Below are 20316 nucleotides of genomic sequence, written 5' to 3' on the forward strand. Positions count from 1 at the left end.
AAGTTTAAGTTTTTTGCTTCTTTCAGCAATATTAGACCTATGGCTACAAGAAACAAGAGTTGGTTTGGGGGTTGTCACAAAGGCTCTCAGTTTCTCGGACTGTGAGTTGATATGATAGTTAACGGACAGGCTCTTGTCACATAATTACTCAAGTACACTTGAAAGACTCCATGCCATACTACACTGCTTTCAGTCATATAACCACCATAAAAGTCAAGTGAAAGCTTCCAAAGCAAGCACTTCAATTGGTATTTCATTACAATTAATCATAGGTGATAAATTGTGATGCTATTATCTGTCATGGTTACTAGCATCCTATTTTCCATTGCCATGAAGCTCAGCATTTCACTACGTCTAGGAATTCAAACAAACCACCCCAAATTTCTATTTTTGTGAATCTGTATCCTGGCCTTACTCCTGGTACCAATTCTGTATCAGTTAGCATTCAGTTAGGAGAGAAGTACCATAAAGTAATTTAAACAGAGAAAAGTTTAAATAATGATTGACAGGATTGGAGTGATAGTGAATTGATTAATCAGAGTTAAAGAGAACTTTTAAGAATATAGCAATAACAGATATAGAGAGTAGCCACTATCCATGTGGTTGAGATATAAAACCCCAAGGAGTAGATTCTTCATCAAGGGTAGGATCCAGATCTTATTGTAGGGGACACATCTTTGGCTCACTAGATGACACATAAGTTGTTAAGAGACCTGCTGGCAATTCCATTTAGTTTACCAGAAAAATTCTTCCACAGGAAGGACATGTGCCTTAAACTCACTATATATTAACACAACCAAAAGCTGAGCCAATCAAAATCCCAACAAATCATTTTGTGTATTTTGAAAAACTGATTCTAAAGTTTATATAGAGACGCAAAAGACCCAAAGTAGCTAAAATAATATTGAATAGAAAAACAAAGTTGGAGCTGTGACACTACACGACTTCAACACCTATTATAAAACTACAATAGCCAATTCAGTGTGGTGTTGGTAAAAGAGTAGAAAAATGGATGAATAGAATAGACTGTAGAGCCCAGAAATAAACCTGGGCATGAATACAGTCAACTTATTTTTTGATAAAGAAACTAAAGCAATACAATGCAGCAAAGATAGTCTTTTCTATAAATTGGTGCAGAACAACTGGACATCCACGTGCACAGACCTTACTTTTAACAAAAATTAACTCAAAATTAATTATAGACCCAAGTATAAAATGCAAAAATATAAAACTCCTAGAAGATAAAATAAGAGGAAACCTAGATGACCTTAGGTACGGTGATGAGTTTTTGGATATAACACCAAGGGTACAATCCATGAAATAAATAATTGATGTGCTTCAATTTATACAAATTTAAAACTTCTGCTATGCAATAAACAATGTAAAGAGACTGAAAGAAAAGCCACAGACTGGAAGAAAATATTTGCAAAAGACACATCTAATAATGGACTGTTTTCCAAAATACACCAAGAACACACAAAACTCATAAAGACATGGATTGGCCAAAAGGTTCAAACAGTTTTTTTTTTTTTTCTGTAAGATGGCTCTAGTAGTACTTAGTTGTCTTTAACTTCATTCGCAACAATTTGGTTAGATTATATGTGGCAGCTGTCATATCAGCATACATTTTAAAAAAGGCTTATCAAAATTGGTGAATTTTGGGGACTTCCCTCATGGCACAGTGGTTAAGAATCCGCCTGTCAATGCAGGGGACACGTGTTCAATTCCTGGTCCAGGAAGATCCCACGTGCCACGGAACAGCTAAGCCCTTGTGTCACAACTACTGAGCCTGTACTCTACAGCCTGAGAGCCACAACTAATGAGTCCACATGACAGAACAACTGAAGCCCGTGCTCCACATCAAAAGAAACCGCTGCAATGAGAAGCCCATGCACCACAACAAAAAGTAGTCCCCACTCTCTGCAACTAGAGAAAGCTCCCATGCAGCAAAGAAGACCCAACACAGCAAAAAAAAAAAAAAAATTGTTGAATTTATGTGTAGTCATTTTAAAATTGAAGATGGAAGAAAAAAGCAACATTTTTGTCATATTATGGTTTATTATTTCAAGAAAGTAGAAACATAACTGAAACACAAAAAAGAGATTTGTGCAGTGTATAGAGAAGGTGCTGTGACTGAATACGTCAAAAGTGATTAGCGAAATTTCGTTCGGGAGATTTCTCTCCAGACGATGCTCCACTGTCGGGTAGACCAGTTGAAGTTTATAGCGATCAAATCAAGTAATGAATTGAGAACAGTCAATGTTATACCACACGGGAGATAGTCAACATACTCAAAATACCCAAATCAAGCCTTGAAAATCATTTGCCCCAGCTTGGTTATGTTCATTGCTTTGATGTTTGGGTTCCACATAAGTTAAGCGAAAAAACCTTCTTGACCATATTTCCACATGCAATTCTCTAATTAAATGTAATGAAAAGGTGCTGTTTTTAAAACAAATTGGACAGGCAATGAAAAGTGGATACTATACAATAATGTGGAACAGAAGAGATCAAGGGGCAAGCAAAGTGAACCACCACCAACCACACCGAAGGCTGGTCTTCATCCAAAGAAGGCGATGTTGTATATGTGGTGGATTGGAAGGGAGTCCTCTATTATGAGCCCTTTCTGGAAAACCAAACGGTTAATTCCAACAAGTACTGCTCCCAATTAGACCAACTGAAAGCAGCACTCAACAAAAAGCATCCAGTATTAGTCAACAGAAAACACATAATCTTCCATCAGGATAATTCAAGACCGCATGTTTCTTTGATGAACAGGCAAAAACTGTTACAGGTTGGCTGGGAAGTTCTGATTCATCTATCGTATTCACCAGACATTGAACCTTTAGATTTCCATTTATTTAGTTCTTTACAAAGTTCTCTTAATGGAGAAAATTTTAGTTCCCTGGAAGACTGTAAAGGGCACCTGGAACAGTTCTTTGCTCAAAAAGTAAGTTTTGGGAAGATAGAATTAAGAAGTTGCCTGAAAAATGGCAGAAGGTAGTGGAACAAAAGGGTGAATACGTTGTTCAATAAGGTTTTTGGTAAAAACAAAAAATGTGTCTTTTATTTTTACTTAAAAACCAAAGGCACTTTTTTGCCAACCAAATACCATGCTGAAGTCAGGTGCTAGAGAAAACTATGCTCTTCAAGAAACTCACATGTGAGAACATCATGCACTTTTCTTGAGCTAAGTGCTGGAGAAAGTGTGCTTTGCAATACTCTAGACATGGACAGAATTGTGTAAACTCAGGAGCCTAGTTCTGGTAAAATTATACTGTAGAAATCTGGCAAGTGAGACAAAGAGCTACCAGGAAGAGAACACCCCTTCCCCCTCCTATGTCTCTCCAGCACCCTCTGCTAACATGGCTTAACATAGTGCTAGATGGCAAGGAGACATTTATGTAACTATCTCCCTTAGCACAGAACAGTCAAATAAAGGGTGCTTCTGGATATGAGAGGTAATAAATTTATAACACACAAGCATTGCTATAGCATTGGCCCAAGCCTTAATATGAATTACTTCATATTAAATTCTAAAGAGCCGAAATATACCTCAGTTGGTTTGTAAACCTGCTCTAATGGATAGGTCACTGACTTCATTGTTACTAATCATACACCCTTCAGCAAGTTCTCTAAGCCTCAGTTCCTAAAGCTTCTTTATGTGTTATAAATTGTAAAGAGCTATAGAAGTAAGTTCTCACTTCTTTAATCATTACTATTGGAAAAAATATCCCATAGGGGAACATCATGATGGTTCTTGAAGAGTCTTTGATGTAAGAAATAAATTAGATATGTTTCTTTAACTCCTACTTTGGATATTAAAATGTTCTACAAGAGGTAAAAGAAGTAGAGGCCATTTTGAGCTCTTTCATTGCTTTAACATATTTTTTCCTATTAGATGTTTTCTTAGGATAAGTGTGAAATTAATTGAAAATTGTGATTTTTTTTCCTTTATGTATGTGCACACGTGTGTGCACACACACACATATCCCTCCGTGTGTGTGGCTGGGGGAGAAAAGAAATACACTCATGTTATAAAAATTTTCTTATGTATTGCATTTAGGTATAACTTCCAGAAAAAAATCATGTAATAATTGTGAGGGTAGTCACTTTTTTAACTTTTTAAAAATTGAACTATAGTTGATTTACAATATTGTATTAGTTTTTCAAGTGTATATCAAAGTGATTCAGTTACATATTTTTATCAGATTGTATTTCATGATAGGTTATTACAAGATATTGAATATAATTCCCTGTGCTATACAGTAAATTCTTGTTGCTTATCTATTTTACATATAGTAGTTTGTGTCTGTTAATCTCATACTCATAATTTGTCCCTCCCTTCCTCCTTCCCTTGGTAATGATAAGTATGTTTTACATGTCTCTGAGTCTGTTTCTCTTTTGTATACACATTGATTTATATTATTTTTTAGATTCCATATACAAGTGATATCATATAGTATTTGTCTTTCTCTGACTTCACTAAGTATAATATTCTCTAGATTTGTTCATGTTGCTGCAACCGCCAATATTTCATTCTTTTTTTATGGCTGAGAAATATTCCATTGTGTGTGTGTGTGTGTATGTGTGTGTGTGTGGTGTGTGTACACCACATCTTCTGAAGCCAGTCATCTGTTGGCAGGAACTTGGGTTGTTTCCATGTTTTGGCTATTGTAAATAGTGCTGCTATAAATATCGAGGTGAATGTATCTTTTCATATTAGGGTTTTCTTCTTTTCCAGATATATACCCAGGAGTGGGATTACTGGATCATATGGTAGCTCTATTTTTAGTATCTCTAAGTAACTTCCATATTGTTTTCCACAGTGGCTCAACCAGTTTAAATTCCCACCAGTAAATGTAGGAGGGTTCTACTTTCTCCATACCCTCTCCAGCATTTATTATTTGAAGACTTTTAGATAATCATTCTGACTGATGTGAGGTGAGACCTCATTGAGGTTTTGGTTTGCATTTCTCTAAAAGTTTAGCAATGTTGAGCATCTTTTCATGTGCTTGTTGGCCATATGTATGTCTTCTTTGGAGAAATGTCTATTTAGGTCTTCTGTCCATTTTTTTGATTGGGTTGCTTTTTCGCTATTGAGTTGTTATGAGCTGTTTGTATATTTTGGATATTAACTCCTTGTTGTTCATATCATTTTAAAATATTTTCTCCCATTCTGTAGTTTGTCTTTTCATTTTGTTGATGGTTTCCTTTGCTATGCAAAAGCTTTTAAGTTTGATTAAGTTCCATTTGTTTATTTTTGCTTTTATTTCTTTTCCCTTGGGAGATAATCTCAGAAAATATTTCTAAGATTTATGTCAGAAAATGTTTTGCCTATGTTCTCTTCTAGTAGTTTTATGGTATCATATGTTATATTTAAGAATTTAAATTATTTTCAGTTTATTTTTGTATATGGTGTGAGGGATTGTTTTAATTTCATTGATTTACATGTATCTGTCCAGCTTTCCCAACAACACTTGTTGAAGACACTGTTTTCTCCATTGTATATTCTTGCCTCCTTTGTCATAGATTAATTAACTGTAAGTGCATGGGTTTATTTCTGGGCTCTGTATTCTGTTCCATTGATCTATATTTCTGCTTTTGTGCCAATACCACACTATTTTGATCACTGTAGATTTGTAGTATAATCTGAAATCTGGAAGGATAATGCCTCCAGTTTTGTTGTTTTTTCTCAGGATTGCTTTTGCAATTCTAGGCCTTCGGTAGTTCCATATCAATATTAAGATTATTTATTCTGGTTTCTGAAAAATGTCATTGGTGTTTTGATAGGGATGGCATTAAAAGTGTAGATTGCTTTGGGTAGTATGGCCATTTTAACAATATTAATTCTTCCAGTCCAAGAGCATGGGATTTCTTTCTATTTCAATTTGAATCATCTTCAATTTCCTTTATCAATATTTTATAGTTTTTAGCATATAGGTCCTTTCACATCCTTGGTTAAGTTTATTCCTAGGTATTTTTTTTTGACATGATTTTAAACAGGATTCCTTTTTTACTTTCTCTTTCTGATATTTCATTATTAGTGTAAGGAAATACAGCAGATTTCTGTATGTTAATCTTGTATTCTGCTACCTTGCTGAATTAATTTATTAGTTCTAGTAATTTTTGTGTGGAGACTTTAGGGTTTTTTCTATATAGGATCATGTCATCTGCAGATAGTGACAGTTTTATCTCTTCTCTTCCAGTTTGGATACCTTTTTAAAATTTTTCTTTTCTTGTATGGCTAGGACTTCCATTATTATGTTGAATAGACAGGTGAGAGTGGACATCCTTGTCTTGCTCCTGAATTTAGCGTGAAGGCTTTCAGCTTTTCACCATTGAAGAGTATGTTGGCTGTGGATTCATCATCAATGGCTTTTATTATACTGAGATATCTTCCATTTATAACTACTTTAGTGAGAGTTTTTATCATGAATGGATGTTGAATTTTATCAAATGCTTTTTCCACATATATTGAGATGATCATCTTGTTATGTGATGTATCACCTTTATTGATTTGCATATGTTGGACCATTCTTGAGATCCTGGAATGAACCTAAATTGATCATGGAGTATGATCCTTTTTATGTATTGCTGGATTTGGTTTGCTAATATTTTGTTAAGGATTTTTGCAAATACTGTATATTAATCAAAGATACTGGCCTTTAATTTTCTTTTTTTGTAGTGTCTTTTTCTGGGTTTGGTGTAAGGGTGATGGTGGCTTCACAAAATGAATCTGAGAGTGTTCATTCCTCTTCAATCATTTGGAATAGTTGGAGAAGGATAGGTATAAGTTCTTTGTATGTTTGGTAGAATACCCCAGTGAAACCTTCTAGTCCTGTACTTTATTTTTCAGGGATTTTTTTTTTTTTTTTTTTACAGATTCTATTTCATTTCTAGTGATTGGTCCTTTCAAACTATCTGTTTCTTCTTGTCTCAGTTTTGGCAGGCTGTATGTTTCTAGAAACTTTTCCATTTCTTCTAGGTTGTCCAATTTGTTTTCATGCAATTGTCCATGGTATTCTCTTATGGTTTTTTGCATTTCTGTGGTATCATTTGTTATTTTTCCTCTTTCATTTCTTATTTTGTTTATTTGAGTCCTGTTTCTTTTCTTCTAGGTGAGCCTGGCTAGAGATTTGTCTAGTTCAGTTACATTTAAAAGAAAACAGCTCTTGGTTTTATGGGGGTTTTTTTTCTATTCTTTTTTGGATCTCTATTTATTTCCTCTCTTATCTTTATTTTCCTTCTGCTGACTTTGGATTTAATTTGTTCTTCTTTCTCTAATTCTTTTAGGTGGTGAGTTTGGGTATTTTTTGAGATTTTTCTTGTTTATTGAGGAAGGCCTGTATTACTATGAACTTCACTCTTAGAACAGTTTTTGCTGCATCCCATAGATTTTGTAAGATTTTCTTTTCATTTTCATTTGTCTCAAAGTATTTTCTGATTTCTTCCTTGATTTCATCTTTGACCCATTCGCTTTTTAATAGCATTTTGATTTGTCTCCATGTGTTCATACTTCTCCTGTTTTTCTTCTATGGTTGATTTCTAGTTTCATATCATTGTGGTCAGAAAAGATAATTGAAATAACTTATATTCTCTTAAATTTGTTGAGGCTTGTTTTGTGACCTAGTATGTCTATCCTAGAGAAGATTCTCTGTGTGCTTGAAAAGAATGTTTACTCTGTTTTTTTGTTTATTTTTTGTTTGTTTTTTTTAGGTTTTTGGGTTTTTTTTTTTTTTTTGGATGTAGTGTGCTCTAGATTAAGTCCAACCAGTCTATTGTATCATTTTAGGACCTCTGTTGCCTTATTAATCTTCTTTCTGGATGATCTGCCCATTGATGTAAGTGGAGTGTTAAAGTCTTCTACTATTATTGTATTATTGCCAAATAAAATAATATCCTCTTCTTGTCTTGATCCCTTTATCATTACACAATGCCCTGTTTTGTCTTTCTTTATGGCCTTTGTTTTAAAGTCTATTTTATCTGATGTGAATATTCCTACCCCCACTTTCTTGTTTCCATTGAAATATCTTTTTCCATTCCTTCACATTCAGTCTGTGCATGTATTTCACCCTTAAGTGGGTCCCTTGTAGGCAGAATGATGTAGGTTCTTGTTTTTTAATCCAATCTGTAACTCTGTGTCTTTTGATGGGAGTATTTAGTCCATTGACATTTAAAGTAATTATTGATAGGTATGTATTTATTTGCCATCTTATCACCTGTTTTCCAATCGTATTTATAGTTCTTCATTTCTTCTTCTTTTTGTTTTTCATTTGTGGTTTGATGTTTTTCACTTGTAGTATGCTTGAGTTCCTTTCTGTTTGGTTTTTGGAATCTATTGTATGTTTTTGATTTGTGGTTACCATTGAGTTCAAGTATGTTGACCCATAACTATATCTACTTGCTTTAAACTGATAATCATTCAAGTTCAAACACATTCTAAAAGACCTAAATTTTTATACATTCCTCCCTCACATTTTGTGATTTTGGTGTCCTATTTTACATGCTTATCCTTTTACTATTAATTTTAAATGTAACCACTTCTACAATATTTTTTATTGTTTTTTAATCTATGTCCTGATATATAAGTGATCTTTGATCCCTTTATATATTTGCATTTCCTATTGTGATTTTCCCTTTCCTATAGAATCTTGCTTCTTTTCTGTTAAGATCCTTCAATATTCCTTTAGGGTTAGTTTACTACTGCTGAATTCTGTTAATTTTTGCTTGTCTGAGAAATGATTTATCAATCCTTCTATTCTAAATGATAATCTTTCTGGGTAGAGTATCCTAGGATGCAGGTTTTTCCTTTTCAGAGCTTTGAATATATCATGCCACTTCCTAGTGGCCTGCAAAGTTTCTGCAGAGAAATAAGCTGAGAGCCTTAAGGAAATTCCCATGTATATGACTCTTTTTCTCTCTCTGCTTTTAGAATCCTCTCTTTATGTTCAACTTTTGCCATTTTAATTATGATATGTCTTGGTGTGGGTCTGTTTGTGTCCATCTTATTTGGGACCCTCTGTGCTTTCTGTACCTGGATATTTGTTTCCTCCTTTATGTTTGGGAAATTTTCAGCCAAAATTTCTTCAAATACACTTTTGATCCCCTTCTCTTTCTCTTCTCCTTCTGGAACCCCTATTATGTGTAGGTTGGCATACATTATATCATCCCACAGATCTTGCACATTGCTCTTAATTTTTTTTTCATTTGTCTTTCTGTCTTCTGTTCTGATTATGTAATTTCCATTATTCTGTCTGTCAGACCACTTATCTGATCTTCTGTGTCATTTAGTCTGCTATTCATTGCTTCTAGATTGGTTTTTATCTCAGCAATTGAATTCTTTTTTTTTTTTTTTTTTTTTTTTTGCATTACACAGGCCTCTCACTGTTGTGGCCTCTCCCGTTGTGGAGCACAGTCTCCAGACGTGCAGGCTCAGCGGCCATGGCTCATGGGCCCAGCCGCTCCACGGCATGTGGGATCTTCATGGACCGGGGCACAAACCCATGTCCCCTGCATCGGCAGGTGGACTCTCAACCACTCAGCCACCAGGAAAGCCCAAATTGTCTATTTTTGAATGGCTTGTTTTATAGTTTCTAGCTTCTTGTTACAGTGATCTGCATTTTCTATTAATAATATTTCTTAATTCCTTTAGCATTTTTATTATGTTCTTTTTGATCTCAGAATCTAGTAGACTGGTGAGGTCAATTTCATTATTTGTTCTTTCAGCTGATTTATCTTATTCTTTTAACTGGGATTAGTTTCTCTGTCTTTTCATTTTACCTATCTTTCTCTACCTCTATGAATTTAGGAGAAAGAGTTATCTGCTGTTGTCTTGAAGGGGTGTTTTTTATGTGGAAGTGTCCCTTTGTTGACTGTCTGTGTCCAATATTTTTGGTTTAAAGTATTTTTGTATGGATGCCAGCCACATCTTTCCTGAGTGTGCTGATCACTATACCCTTGATAGGGATGTGGTTGGTCTTGGGATATTTAAAGCCTGTGCATGATGTGAGAAGGGGCTTCCTCTCTACTCTGGCTGTTGCTGCCCTGTTGGGGGAAGGGTCTGCTCCACAGTTGGATTAGAAGCCTTAAGGGTCAGGTTTGATCAGACTCTGTAGCCCTTGAATGTGTGCCCTGCCCCAAAGGAGGTGATTGCTGAAGCAAGTGAGACCCATGTGGTCACTGAGAACCTATGCACCACCTGAGCATGTATCCCAGGGTCCACTCAGTAGTAGCCCAAGGTCACGTCCCTTTCTCTGTTGTGTTCATCCCAGATCTAGTGCAAGGCTATGGGGTGGAGTAGGCTGGTGTCAGACATCAGGGCATTGTGGCTACAAGAATTGAGGTAGTTGCACTGCAGCTTGAGATCTGGCTGCCTCTGTGGCAGACTTCTCCCAGGATCTGTCTGCCCCAGATCTAGCACTAAGCTGCCTTTTAGAGTGGGCAGAGCCAGGGTGCTCTCGCTGGGAAAGGAACCATTGTGTACTCCTGCGCAGTGCCTGCCTGCTAGAGATTCAGCACTTAGGCGCTGCTTGCTCTTGTGGCTGCATCCCGTGTGCATGCTGACAATGGCCTCCAGGTTCCTTCAGGATATACTCCAGGTGCTCCTCTCTGCCTCTGCATAGCTAGACCAAATCTTTGCCCAGATTTGATGGCAGGCTGTGGTTTGGAGTGTGTGGGGCCAGAGTGTTTGCCCCTTTGTATTGGGAAGGGCTGAAACACAACAGTCACCAGTGCAAGACTCTCTGCCTGATTGTTAGCATGGCTGCATGCTTGCAGTACTGTCTAGGCTTCTACAGCCCTTCTATCTGTCTCAGGGGATTTCCCAGCAGGCAAGGGGACTTCTCTCCTCTGTGCAAGACACCAGGACTGAAATGCCCAGATAGTCCACGCATGTGGACTATCTCTTCCAAACAGATCCTTCCCTGAGGCACATGCCCTAACCCAAGGCCTTTTTCATTTTTTCTGTCCTTCCTGGTTACATGGAGATCTTTCTTGCAGCTTTGGTTGAATAGGATTTTTTCTGCCACTTTCCAGTTAGTTTTCTGTGAGCACTGTTCCACATATAGATGTCTTTTTTATGTATTTGTGGGAGACGGTTAGCTCCAGCTTCTCCTACTTCACCATCTTGATCCCCCCATTCAAATACAGTTATTTATTACTTGACTCAGCTTTCAATGTGGTTTCATTAATGATTCACTATTTTTAAAACATTCTCTGTTGGTTTGAAAGAGTTTTATATCATTTATGGGAATATGTTAATTTCTAAAAATTTTAGTCACAAACAGATACCAAATTATTTAAAATGACCTATTACTGTTTATAAAGATAGTCATATGATATTCACCTTGGCCTATTTGTACAATTAATTGCATTATTTTCCAGTCTCATTTTTGTTTCATTTCTTTCCAAGTTTGGCCTGTGTTTTTTTGCTGCTGTTTTTTTAAATCATTTTTAAAATTGAAATATAGTTAATTTACAATGTTTTGTTAGTTTCAAGTGTACAGCAAAGTGATTCAGTTATCTATATCTATATACACATATTCTTTTTCAGATTGTTTTCCATTATAAGTTGTTACAAGACATTGAGTACATTTCCTTGTGCTATACAGTAGATCTTTGTTGATTATCTATTTTATATATCATAGTGTGTATCTGTTAATCCCAAACTTCTAGTTTACCTCTCCCCCTCCCCCCATTTGGCATCCCCTTTGGTAACAATAAATTTGTTTTCTATGTCTGTGAGTCTATTTCTGTTTTGTAAATAAGTTCATTGGTATTGTTTATATGTTAAATCTAATATTTAACTCAAATTACACCTAAAAATATGAATGGTATTTATATTTGGTAAAAGTTTTTCATATCTTTTTATTTCTTGCAAGTTTTTCTCATACTTAGAAAAATCTCTCTTATCTCTTGTTATATCTCTACTTTATTTATACACTGTTAGAATATAATTTTCACAAAGTGTTAGAAATCTTTTGTTAAGGAATCAGTTCTTCAATTTATTTTAAAATGCTATTGCTTCTTTCTGTATCCAGGTTTGACCTACTTTCTTTCCTTCCTTCCTTTTCTCTCTCCCTACCTCCCTCCCTTTCTCCCTTCTCTCTCTCTCTCTTTCTTTCTTCACTACCTTTTCCTCCTGATTTTATGAAGGTGGGGATTTGTTTTGCTTTACTTTTCTAACTTGTATTTTCTGATGTAATAACTTTTCTTCATTCTTTCTAATTTAATGAATCATTTAATGGTAAGTGGTAATGGTAAGTTTGTGATTGTAGCTTTGTTCCCATTAATGGTTAAGATTTTATTTTATTATTTTTCAAAGTACTATGCAAACTACTTCTACATGTAGTGTTTATTTCCTCTTTGATGCAACACATATTTTTCAAATTTATTTTATTGAAGTGTAGTTGATTTACAGTGTTGTTTTTGTTTCTGCTGTATAGCAAAGTGATTCATATATATATATATATATATATATATATATATATATATATATTCTTTTTCATATTCTTTTCTACTATGGTTCATTACAGGATATTGAATATAATTCGCTGTGTTATACAGTAGGACCTTGTTGTTTATCCATTCTATATATAATAGTTTGCATCTTCTAATCCCAAACAAGCAATCCATCCTTTACCCCCAAACCTTGACAACCACAAGTCTGTTCTCTATGTCTGTGACTCTGTTTCTGTTTCATTAGTAAGTTCATTTATGTCATATTTTAGATTCCACATATAAGTGATATCATATGGTATTTGACTTTCTCTGTCTGACTTATTTCACTTAGTATGATAATCTCTAGGTCCATCCATGTTGCTACAAGTGGCATTATTTCATTCTGTTTAATGGCTGAGTAGTATTCCATTGTGCATATGTACTACAGCTTCTGTATCCATTCATCTGTCAGTAGACATTTAGGTTGCTTCCATATCTTGGCTATTGTGTAGAGTGCTGCTGTGAACATAGGGGTTCATGTATCTTTTCGAGGTAGTTTTGTCCTAATATATATTCAGGAGTGGGATTGCTGGATCATATGGAAACTTTATTTTTAGTTTTCTGAGGAACCTCCATACTGTTTTCCATAGCAGCTGTACAGTTTACATTCCCACCAACAGCGTAGGAAACCTCTCTTTTCTCCACATCCTCTCCAGCATTTGTTATTTGTAACAATAACACTTTTTAATGAAGGTCATTCTGACTGGTGTGAAGTGATACCTCATTGTAGTTTTGATTATGCGACACATATTTATAAACTTATTTTACAGAAAATTTCAACAACATAAAGATAGAAATTTTACATTTTACATTGGTTATGAATTTATTGTTCAGTTTATGTCAACATCTGCTGCTCTTGAGAATTCACTGATGATTTCAGGATTGCCTAATATAACACCTATTTTTGTAGTTAGTCAAATATTCTTAAAATAAAATTCTAGTACATTTATAATTATATAAGAATACTTCTAGCATAATGTTCATGAGTGAAAGAAGAGTGTAAATCTTATCCATTATTCGATTACAGTCCTTAAAGAGTGTTAAGCACATAATAATATAAATAAATAAATATTATTTATTAAATTGTGAATAAGTTTTACAGTACTAATTTTAAACCATAACCATTAATTTAAACTTAAGTATCATATATTTTAGGATACCCTGATTTTTTTATTATTTCCATGATCTATTAAAAGGTGATTATAATATATTAAAATCTCCCTAACCAATTAAGCAATCTGTACTATCTTTATATATTGACCTAAAATGATTTAAAAAGCTATACATGACCAGTGCAGATAACTTAGCCAATATATGTGTTTCAAAATGTAGTAAGTCCCCTACATATGAACAAGTTCCGTTCTGAGCGTGTATTTGTAAGTCCAATTTGTTCATAAGTCCAATAAAGTTAGCCTAGGTACCCAACTAACACAGTTGGCTATATAGTACTGTACTGTAATAGGTGTATAATACTTTTCACACAAATAATACATAAAAAACAAATGAACACAAAAAATAAAGAAAACGTTTTTAATCTTACAGTATAATACCTTGAAAAGTACAGTATAACAGCTGGTATACAGGGGCTGGCATCAAGTGAACAGGCAAGAAGAGTTACTGACTGGAGCAGGGACAGGAGGTGGGAGATGGTAGAGCTGAAGAATCGTCATTAATAGGAGATGGAGGGTAAGCTTCAATTTCACTCACTCCTGACATTGATAGCACAGGTTCTGGTTCTTTGCTGGAACCAGATGCATGTTTACATCTTTGAAAGTTCGCAACTTGAAGGTTCCTATGTAGGGGACTTACTCTATAAGTATGAACCACTTACCTGCTTGTTCATGATTCAAGTATAGTTACTCTTATTATTCAAGTTTGTATTCTCCTGTGTATGTTTCTCATAATACAGAAGTTACATATTCTTTCACTAAGAGCTATTTTTCATATTTTAAATTATATGAAAAAGTCTACAAGTAAATGTTTAATTTATTTAAACTTTAATTTACCTAAAAAAAGTTGAATGTAGTGCCCTGTGCTCTTTTTCTTCTAAAAATATCTTAGACTGCATAACTTAGAATAGAGGATTCTTTAGAACTGAAGAAATATACATGTCATGTGTATCTTTGTGTAGAGGTAACTATAGTTAAATGTATGTGACACTGTGGTTTTTAATATTTTTACATAACTTTTACACTTAATGGTAATACCATTAATATCTTCTGATAATATTACTTTCAGATTTACTTTATTATTTTTAAAAGCAAACTAATAGCCCATACTACAGATGTATATTGTGGCTTATTTAATTATTCCCCTCTTGATAGGTAATTCAATTACCCCTTATTCTCTATTAAAAATATTTCCTTAACAAACAACATGTAACAGGAATGTTATTGCATAGATTTCTGTAAATGGAAGTGCTAGGTCTAACAGTGTAAAATTTTTAGAATATTTATAGGTACTTCTACCAGTCTACAGAGCAACTTAATGTGAATTAAGAAATGCACTAATTCTTCTAGGTAGATGCAGCTCTGTTCCAGGACAGGAGGCTTGTCTAATGGAGCACAGGCTTCCTCCCTTTCTCTCCTTGGCCTATCACCCTTGATAAAATAAACAACTTGCACATTTGTCTATGGTGGCCCTACATAATGTACTCCCCAAATTGTGGGTTATGCTCTCCTTATATTGCTGAGTATATCTTACTGTTATTTAAATTTGCATTTCCTTACCACTAGTAAGATTGACCATCCTTTTATATATTCATTACCCTTTTGTCATTACAAGCTTTCTACCTACAGTTACTGACAATTAATTCAACATTTCTTTAGTAATACTGCTTTGAAATATGAAGGTGAATGAACCTACCTGTAGGTAAACTAGTAATCACTAAAGTGTTTAAAATATATTTGCATAGTAAAATTCATTTAACTAATGACATTGAATTGAATTCAGCTAATAAATTTACATGTTTATTGTCCATTAATTTCTATATACATGACCTCAAATTCATTAAAAATTATCAGGGGCATACAGTTAGCCACGGTCATGAAAACACATTACTAGGAATGCTATGCATTGTTAATTATGGGAATGGAAACCTTAATTGCTCACATTAAAATAATTGATAAGTTTGTTATATGTAGTTATGACATATAAAATAATAGGAAACAAGATTTCCTGAAGTGCATTGGCATTTGAATGGAAAATGCCTATATTAACACCAAAAAGCATTAAAATGCATTATTTATTTTCACAAGAAGGTGAATGACTCAATTCAGCCTGATTAGTAAAAAGAGTTGACGTTATAAAACTGGTTCCTGCACAACTTGTCATGATCTGTAATTTGACTTCCTAAAGGCACTGACCTTGAGGAACAAAGTGGCTATGAAGCCGTTCATAAATTGTGCTTACTTTTTCTCCCTCAACTCCATCAGTACCCACCTTTCACCCTAGCTCTAGAAATATAAATCTGAGTGCAATTCCTTGCATATACTACAGGAAATAACTGATCTCTTGGTTTATCGACACTTTGAAGAACTACTCATTTTGAGAATATATAATATAGTCAAAATGAAGTCCTTTCCTATCCTTTAAAATATTTATAAAGTGCACTGACATTGTGCTGCTAAAATTTCTAATCAATCATCACAAACTGAATGTGGCCTCAGAATGTTTTCAAAAAATTAATTCAATTGTCTGTCTATTCATGCATCAAAATAGCTATTAAAATTTAATATGAACCAGGATACAGCAGTAACAACAACAAAAAAGCAAGCCTCTGTTTTCAGAAGAATTACATTCTGAATGGGGTGCCAGAGAGTAACAGACCAGATATAAATAAATGAACATAGACTCTTTTGTGTGGTGATTAATGAAGATAAATGAAGAAAAATCAAGGCAAGGAGATATTGAGTGAATAAGTAGGGTACTATTTTAGATGGGATAGAAACTGAGGGTGTTTTTTCTAAAAGGTGCTTTTAGTAGAGACTAGAAAAAAGTGAGGAAATTAGCCAAAATCCTTATATAAGGGAAGACCAATTCAGGCAGGAGAACAATACAAGAACTCTGAGATAAACCATGCTTACATGTTCAAAGAACAGAAATGAGGCCAGTGTGGCTGGAAGAGGAGACTGGTAGGAGATGAAGTCAAAGGGATAAAGAAGTGTTTGGGAGATCACAGAGAGTTTTGAATTTTAGTCTGATTGAGATGAGAAGCCACTGGATTGTTTCAAAGAGAAGAATGTAGGTTTTAAAGGGTCTTTTTTGTTGTTGCTGTGTGGTTTGTAGAGGGCAATAGTAGAAGCAGGAGGTTATTGTAATAACCTAGATGAGAAATACTGATGGCTCAAAGTCAGGTGGTAGTGGTAGAACCGGTTAGAAGTTATTAGATTTTTGATTTGTGAAGTTAGAGACAATAATTTTTGTCAATTTAGAGCCAGTAAGTTTGCATGTGGAGTGTGACAGAGGGAAGCCAGGATTTGGGGCCTGAGCAACAGGCAAAATGGCATTGTCACTTCATGGGGTATTAAATTTTTAGGAGATAAATACTGATTAACTTATTTAGACTGAACTGCTTGGTAACAGAAATGGTAAATATTTGTTTTGGCTTGTGATCCATGAAAAAATTAATGAGGCACACTGAGGGCAGCATGAAATGAGAAATTTTGAGAATCTCTGGTATATGCTGATGGGAGTAGGGAGGGAATGATGAATGATTAGGGAGAAAGTGCAGACAATTACAAGAGAAGCATATGAATAGCTGATAAATAAGGGAAGCCAGTGAACAAATGCAGGATGTACTCCTAGATATGACTACCAGCTCTTTATCCTTTGAAAAATACAAGAAGTGAAGTCTGGGACAGTAGATGGTTTTGTTAGTGGGAGTGGTAGGCATTCTCTTTTGATCGCTTTTATTTTCATTACTTGAAAATGAGGAATAAGGAAAAGAACATGAGATATGAGGAGACAGAGGTATAAAATAATCATTGAAGAGATTATGAGAGTGAACTAGCTGAGTAAAAGCAACAGTTTTGCTAACTAACACCAAGGGCCAATGTTATTTTTCATCAAGTTAAATTGACACTAGACTAGTTTTATATGTAGTTTTATACTTATACACATACGTTAGCTATTTAGATGAAGATATGAAAGAGTGTTGGACTCAGGGTTCACTCTTCATGTACAATAGAATGTGTGAGTTTCCAGAGAGATACAAGTGTATATAAGGAGTTATTAAAGAGATGATTGGTCTAACATAAACCAGATAAAGAGTGAATTGAGATCATAGGTGAAATAAGAGTCAATGAGAATTTTGTAAGATTAATGGATTAAATAAGTTGATGGATTCAAATTTTTTGGAGTTGTAGTATTAGGGTAAATGAGTTAGAAATGTAGAAGGTATTAGAAGTAACTTCTACCAGTATATCAGAATTACCAAGAAATAAAACAGTAATAATGTAAAGAAAAAAAAAGCAACAGTAAGGTTTTTGTTTGTTTGTTTTTTTACTGTTTAATAAGACTAAGTTGCTAAAGTACTGAAGAAATGAGAAATGAGGTGGTAATTTATAAACAAATGCAAAAAGCAATGGGTGATATTATTATCATGAATTTTGAATGAAGGAAACAGTTTTAAAGAAGTTGGAAAATAATTATTGGGAAGTGGCAATGAGGAGCAAGGTGAATATATAATCTGTCTCTAGGAAAAATGTTAGCCTGGGGAGTAGGGGAAAAAAAAATTAATCAGGAGGGTTGAAGAGGAATCAACCAACTCTAGAAGAGATAGGTCAACATCAATTAAAGAAAGAAGATGAATGGAACATCAGCAAGGATATTTTTGAAAGCAGAAATTTTGGGGATTGGGGATTCTGAGCTTCAGATTAGAATGATTAAAGGTTGGGAAAGGTGTGTGAGATTAAGTCTATGTAAAGCCCAAAGGAGATTAGTGTCTAGGTGATGAGGCATGAAAATGAATGACAACTTGGGAATACTGGGTTTTCTGTAAATCTTGGGGTTATTGAAACAGTTTTGATGATCTCTTAGACAAATTGAATGTTTGCCCAAGAGTGTCCAGAGGGGGTCTGTGATTATTTTCTAAGAGGTGAGGATAGGGTTTCCAGGAACATGTGAATTATGCAGGTCCCTGATTCAGGAAAACCATAGTAAAATTGAGCCAATAGATGTTCTTTGGTACTAGAAGGATGATTTAGGATAGATTAGAAATTTTAACTTTGAAATGATACATATTTTCCATAAATAATATTTAAAGTCATATTTAATGTCAATTTCTAGATCCTAGGAAATTTATGTTCCCTTTTATTTAGAAAGAAATCTAAATCTAAAATCCCTTTAGGGATATTGTTATGATTGATGGATTGATTATAGAAGGAAACTAATATAGATATCTTGCTATATACAGTTTTAGATAAAATATAAAATATTTTAATGAACATTTCCTTATAGAAGATATTCTACCAACCAAGAGTCCCATACAAGCAGATACCATTCATTTTCCAAAGTGCTTTGAGCAAACCCAAAATTTGTTGACCTGTTTATTTGGGAATGTTCCACTTGTTGCAGAGCTCTTTGCTCTTGCTAAGGAATAATTAAGCTAAAAATATCATTTATTTTATAACTTAATTTTGTCCTTAGACTTCTGAGTGATCTGAACTTTCAAGTAAAAGTTAATGGTATGTATCTTATAGCCATCAATTAATTTACAAATAGTGATCCTAATATTTCTCAGTTCTTTGGAGGTCAGCCTTCTGACCACATTGGGCAAATGGAAAAGTGCCAAATTGAAATATTATAAACAAACTCTGAATATTCAGCAGTAATTAATCTGAGAAATGCTGAGAATATTTTTTCACTCAATATGATTGATCACCTTAGCAACTAGAAAGAAAGGAACAATAACTTTGATTTGCAATATTTAAAATATTCAAGCCACTACAAGAAAAATATGAGAGAAATAAACTGAAACAAGTTGATAGAAAATAAGAACAAAGAATATGGAAAGAAACAATGGAATGTAGAAGTTCTGGGCACAAGAGGGCTGTCAAAGATTCAAAAAATTGTGATTGTGTGGTCCTAAAAAACAAGAAAAATAAAATATTTAACTTATCTACTGAGATAAGAGATTTGTTTCCAGAGTGTTTATTGACTGATTTTATAATCATACATAATATTTAATTCATATTATTGGTTGTCAGATTTAACAAAATAAAAAGTGACCAGTTAAATTTGAACATTAGATAAACACTAATTTTCAAGTAAAAGTATGTCCCATACATTATTATTATTATTATTCAGTGTTATCTGAAGTTCAAATTTAACCAGACATCCTAAATTTTAGCTGGTGACCCTAGTAATAGTGCTTATATAAATAAAATAACCACAAAACGTCAGAGAAACTAAGTCCTTTGAGTTTTTAAACCCCAGAGATAGAATTTACTTAGCCTGGTTATACCTATTATGACTTTGTCATGAAAAATGTTAGCAGTGTGACAGTGATAACTTATGTTACCCTAGTGTTGTCAGCTGTGCAGTGGGAAAAATATCTACTTCATAGATTTGCTGAATAGATTATCAAGGACATAAATGTAAAACACTTACTAAGGACCTTAATCAGCAGAGCTGTTATTCCCATATACCTCAGGCTTAACTGTAGGTTTACCCTTTGGCATGACATGTGGATTGATGAGGATAGTGAAGCACAGAACACTGGGAACATAAGGAAACTTAGATAAAGAATTGCAAATTCTCCATTTTAGCAGGAAATAAATTGAAATTTAGGATAAAAAATTTCACTTTAAAGAA

This window comes from Mesoplodon bidens (assembly GCF_964165515.1).
Source record: "Mesoplodon bidens genome assembly, chromosome: 2".
Classification (NCBI taxonomy): Eukaryota; Metazoa; Chordata; class Mammalia; order Artiodactyla; family Ziphiidae; genus Mesoplodon; species Mesoplodon bidens.